Here is a 6,000-nt window from a genome sequence, read left to right on the forward strand (position 1 = left end):
GCAGTATCCTTGTTAGGATACATCACAAATATAATGGCTACTGCAACAATGACAGTACTTCGTTACTACAGTCAGATTAACAAAGATCATCTTTACACACAAACCGTTGGAAAATATGTTTATGCAAGTAGTTCCCACCCAACCTAAAACTATATTAAAATGTTTCACACGTTCATAAGCCTCATTTGCTTGTAAAATGGAATTGTCCACTATCATCCAACTCAGCCAGTTGAGTTTATTTTATCATGTACAAACAAATACTAAAATATGTTAGATCCCCTAGAAAACATGTCATAACACAGAAAACATTACACAGAGCTTATCAAACATGGGGAATGATGGACTGAACTGATCTGGTTCTGAAGAAAAGTTGCCATAGATGTGTCAAGGTAGACACTTGGTTCCATGTGAGATAGGCATGGGAAATGATTAAAACGTGGTGTAACAAAGCTACAGATCCTTTTCACTGATAACAGAGCCATTACAGAATTTATAGGATGTTTCAGTGATTGAAAAAAAACAACGAATCCAGTTAAAAGGCATACACATTTCTCTTTAGTGTCAATAACTATTACTGGTTCCAGAAGAATTTCCACTGCAAAAAAGGTGGATTTTTAAAGTAATTTATATTTATTATTAAAAAAAACTTCAATTTCATTTTAGAAGCGTGCCCCCTCCCCCCATCCTTCCTAATGTATAAACTGGCATTTAAAACAAAAGTGCACAAGGAGACAGTACTGATTACTTATTACCCATCAATCCACAACCCATTTTCCCCCATCTTTGCACATGAGGCCAGGCTGTCACTTTAACAGTGACAATCATCTAGAGCCAAAGTTTACACTGCCGGGTGGCTAACCCTAACATGGTAGTTCATTCACACCACACAAGTATGCACACACACCTATGGTCAATTTAGAGTGCCCAAGCCACCTACTGCATGTCTTTGGAAAGTAGAAGGAAACCGAAGCATCCAGAAGAAGCCCACATGAACAAAGGGAGGACAAGCAGACTCTGCACAGAAGGCACCCCAGCAGTGAATCGAAATGGGGAACCTCTTGCTGTGAGGTGATAACGCTATCCACTCTGCTTTCACAACTAAACTAGTCACCCATAACTGTGCATCATACCTGGGCAATATCCTCAATGGCTACATCTCCAATGACCCTAACTCAAAGAAAAACATTTATAAAACATCAATTTTAAATGTTAGCATGCAAATCTCTCAAGTCTTCTACTTCCTGGTAATCAATAACACACAAGTGCACACAAACTTGTAAACCAATGATGCTTCAGTAAAAAACAACAAAAAGCATAATAGCCACTATTGCATAAAAGCAGATGGTTGGCAAAATCCTGAGTTGCCAACATTAAAGGGTTAAAGAATGGTCATGCCAAACTGTGGCAACTCTATGCACTTAAGTTTTATAAAAGTCTTATTCAACATTTACAGCGTACTCTTAAAACAATTAAAAGAAACTGCTTTAAGGAAGAAGAAAAAAAAAATGCATGGACATGACATGTTGGGTAAGTGCGCAATGCCAGAGTAGCATCAGAGGACATTTAATGTGCATTACTCGATCACTTAAATGAAATTGGGTTTTGACTAAAAATGTTCTAAACACATAAAAATTATAAACACAAAAGAGGCTTCAGGCATAAGAAACACAGCATGCTGGTGTAATCCTACCCAGGAAAGCAGAAGTATGCTGTATGCGTGGAACAGAATCAGAAAGCACTGTTCAGGGTACTTCTAATGTCTCAAGTCTGGGGATAAAGACATTATGTGATACAAGTCATTGGCTAGAACAGAGGTGTATTTTTAAGAAAGTAGTAAGATACCATTTCAAATGGCAAATAGAGTAAACTCTCAGTTAACCAGCACCCATGGGTATTGGTAGATGCTGGATAAGTGTAGTTTCTGGTTGCCCGAGTTACTACTAAAAATAGGCCTAACACTGCACTCTATACTATTTGTTTGGTTTGACTTTCTTAGGTTAGGGAGAGAAGAAATTTATTCCCATCTTCCTTTTTAAGGACGCCACTAAACTCTAAAACAAAAAACTGGACAAACTTGGCCATTTATAATCAGAACTACTACACCATGGACAATAAATTACAACATAACCAGTAACTACAAAAGGCAGCTACAGCAACCATCATGGGCATGCTAAATGCATCTAGATCACAAAAGTGCAGCGGTAAGCACTGAACGCTGTAAGCTAGGGCTGCCCACTATACAGCTCAGTGCTGCACAGACAGATTCCCCCCTGGATCTTATGGACATCAGCTAGGGTGCTGTTGAATTGCGAGCTCTTTCTGCTTCACAACCACTGTTCTTTGATAATGTTCCCTAAGCCCAATTTATTTTAAGTCAATTACCCCCTTATAGCAAAAAATATTGCTTTTTCCTAATCAGTCCCATTGCCCAAATTAACTTACAAGTAAGAATACAAAAACAGCGTACAGCTAATACAAGAAGCTAGCTTGGGATGAAAATTAATTTGCAGTGATGTTGTGGAGGACAGTAATTGAGAGAGAGAAAAAAAATATATGTGCCCAAGTCTGTTGCTTACTTAAATTGGCAATTGAGGCTGTAGAGTACAAGGGAAGAGAATACTCACACAATGACATGAGGACATAGGTTCATAGATTAGTACTAAGCTAACTGCCCTTGCGAGCCATTTTAAGCTTAGCCAATTATCCCTTGTGAGACTCAAACCCTGCACCTTGTGTTTGTAAGACAAACACCTTATCCATTAGGCCACCCTCCCACCACATGTTTGCCAACTGATTTTTCTCATGCAACGATCATGAAATTATAGATTTGCAACCACCCCAGAACTGAGAGCAAAGGTTAAAGTGTCAATAGTACCAACTCACCTACTGTCCTGCCCAGATTCTGCTGTGAAGTTGGACAGGTGACCAAGAACATAATGGCTGCCTAGCCAGGTCACAGTAAGCCACTATTTGTCCAACACAGATCAGCTCAGCTTTAGGGGCAAACGTGGAACGAATGGACCGATAGGGTCAGGAGGGTTGAGAATGAGCAAGCTGGATGGACAAAGTAGTGAAAAGGCCAGGGGACTACATTGCCCAGCAACTCTCCATTGCAGGTTGTAAGGCAGCCAATCTGAATGAAGTGAATATGTTATGCTGTGGGTAAGAGGAGTTGAAAAGGACCAGGTATCGACAGTGCTGTCTGTTGCTCTGTAGTATTTACAGCACAGCTATGAAGTAAAGAAATGTCCTCCCTGAAATTCTTGTCTTGTGCACATCTCCAAATAATTGGTTTCAGTTAGGGTTATTAGCAATAGACACACGATTGTGGCCATTTAATCCATCTGATGGATGTGTTTCATTAATGCAACGGTGATGTTCAAATGTTAATGTATCAAATTAGTCATGCAATGTTCTAATGTTCTACAATGAGTTGAACTGGCCATGCAGTGTCTTTCTCATGGTTCTATACATCACTGTCCAACCATGGTTACAGATAAAGAAACTTTGACAGTTTAGTCAGGACAAAGTTGTACCAAATCACTGACGATAAATGGCTGCATATTTTAGCCATCATGCATATGCCAAAACCTAAAGGTGGAATACTACTTGCAAAATTTACATAGCTGTAACACCCCAATTGTCAATAAAGATGATTTTAATTTTTGTTACTTCACTGTGTACATACTACCATAAGTATGGGCAATTCCAACCCTAGCAATAGCCTTTTGAACTTATAAACCTGTACATCACTAAACAATGTTTTATAGGGCACTACCACCAATAGTGTTATTTTTATTAGGTGCGTCACCCCCCCCCCAAAGAGCATGCAACTATGAAAAAATGTTATGATGTGGGTATGATGAATCAGAAGGGCTGGATAGCAACAGTGCTGGAATGTTCTGTAGTGCTTAGGGCAATGCTACGAGATAAAGAAGTGGCCATTCTGACATTCTTGCATTGTGCACAGCTCAAAAAACAATTGGCAGTAACTGGCATTAAAACACATCCACCCGATGCCTGTGTGTCTATTAAATATTTAGCTTTGATGCAGAAATGACAGCGATTCAAAAGGATTTACATGTATTGAACTGTTTATATATAAAAGTGGATGAATGTCAATGATACAAAACTAATAATGTGCCAAGCTAGTAATACAAAAGTGTGGTATAGGAGTTAGCATCCTGTGGTCCAGCAATGGTCATAGTAAGATGTTTTGATACAGAATGGATAATGGCTTTCTAATTTAGTAAAGGCAAGTAGAGTTGTACCAATCTCGGAAATAGAAATCAAACACGGTGGTGTAAACATTTGATACTTACTCTGACAATGGTGTGACTGACAACAGTGTGAAAGAATGTCATTTTAAAAGTTTCATAAGGCAAAAAAAAACTGCAATGTTCTAGAGTACGTTATTAAATACAGCTGTGGTAGCAATAATTAACGTGTTTTAACACTGGCCATTGAAGCGAAACATTAGAGTAAAACTCGTATACAGTTTTGTTTTGGGCATAAGATTAGAGGGCACTCCAAAATACAATCAAGTTATAAACAATGCAAGAGAGACGTTTAAAGTTGTATTTATTTTTCACTGCAGAAGGGCAACGGGCGCCCTTACAAACAAAAATGAAGCAAAACATGTGTACGTATTCTAATTTATGAATGTAAACATACCAGTTAACGGAGGAACACAATTAAAGCAGTGACAATCATCTGTAGAAAAACTTCATGTCACACGCAACGCGCCTAACCACAGTACAGTATCAAAAACCCAATAATCAACATACTTACAAGAAGACAGGTCAGTATCTACCTAAAGTGAGAGCCAGCATGACTTGCCAGAAGAATGAACAAACCCCTGATAGACATCTTTTAGACAGTATCAAAACTGGAAGGGTCACATTCACAAGAAAATGAAACAAAGAATTAATCTGCAAAACCAACACAAAACTAAAAAATTAATAAACAAAAACTAGTGGCCGCTTTCAGCGACAGGAAAATACCAGCATTCTGAAATGCACGGCTCTACGCAAGGGAAGCGTTATTACTTTTTACTGTCTGTCTCATCAGTGCTTAAAGCTAACGCGCAACAACCCAAAGTTCAGATTATACCCTTTACCCCGCGTCGCGCGTTGAAGGCAAGACTGACAACTGTACTGATCGGGATAAAGTCCAACTGTCGGCTTATAAGCGAAAGGCAACTATGCGAGCGATTCAGCAGCGCACTTCTAACACCAAAGATATCCAAAAAAAAAAAAGACAGCCAAGCCACCCTTGGCTTACACTCCATCAAGGTTCCCCTTTTGCGAAGCACCCCACACCCCTAATCCCTCAAGATAAACTTCAACAAGCAGAAATGATGCAACACGATTCTAGTCCCAAGGCAATAATTGTTGGAAAGGGTCACTTCGCAACATCCTCATTAGTTGATTCATGGCTTACATGTTCCCAACTTATGGACGGACGCCTTATTACCAAACCCGCCTGCTGCGCATTAAGGCCCGGGCGACCTGCCCCCGTGATCACCAGAAACTCGTCTTGACACTAATGCCATTCCTTTCCGATAACGACAGACTCCTCGGTGTTAAAACTAACAAAAGCTTTAGCTATGAAATTATAACCTTTCCTCCACTTGCCCAATAATTACTTACCTCTCTAATACTACTACCGTTACCGTCTCGATCGCACTTCGGTATTTGCACTCGAATTTGTACGTGTCACCAAACACAGACACAGCGTCATGACATCACACATCACGTTTACTCGATGTTATTGCTTCACTTGCCTTACTGCATTTTTGCTCAAGATTTCGAAACTGTAACTCTCTATTCTCTCTGATTTTTACCTAAACTTTAGTTCAGTCCCTCTTAAGCCGTGCAAATCTGGTGGCTTTTGGAGAAAAGGTGGCGAATTACACTTAATAAATAACGACAATAACTAGAGTTATAGATTTCTTTTACTTCAGAAAATGGATATCAATTCACATTGTCTTATTCTGCC

The 6,000-nt window shown here is 39.3% G+C and overlaps 1 protein-coding gene across 1 annotated transcript in view; it reads right to left on the bottom strand.

Moving 5' to 3' along the window:
- TMBIM6 (transmembrane BAX inhibitor motif containing 6) overlaps window positions 1-5,763 on the bottom strand; it is a 381,522-nt gene extending 375,759 nt beyond the window's left edge. The window contains exon 1 of the mRNA XM_044083808.1: window positions 5,652-5,763. The gene's annotated coding sequence lies outside the window, so the exon portion shown is untranslated. The remainder of the gene's footprint in view (window positions 1-5,651) is intronic.
- Between the last annotated feature and the right edge of the window lie 237 nt (window positions 5,764-6,000).

The sequence above is a fragment of the Protopterus annectens genome, chromosome 9.part0 (assembly GCF_019279795.1).
Source record: "Protopterus annectens isolate FY-2018-M chromosome 9.part0, PAN1.0, whole genome shotgun sequence".
In the NCBI taxonomy this organism is placed as follows: Eukaryota; Metazoa; Chordata; order Ceratodontiformes; family Protopteridae; genus Protopterus; species Protopterus annectens.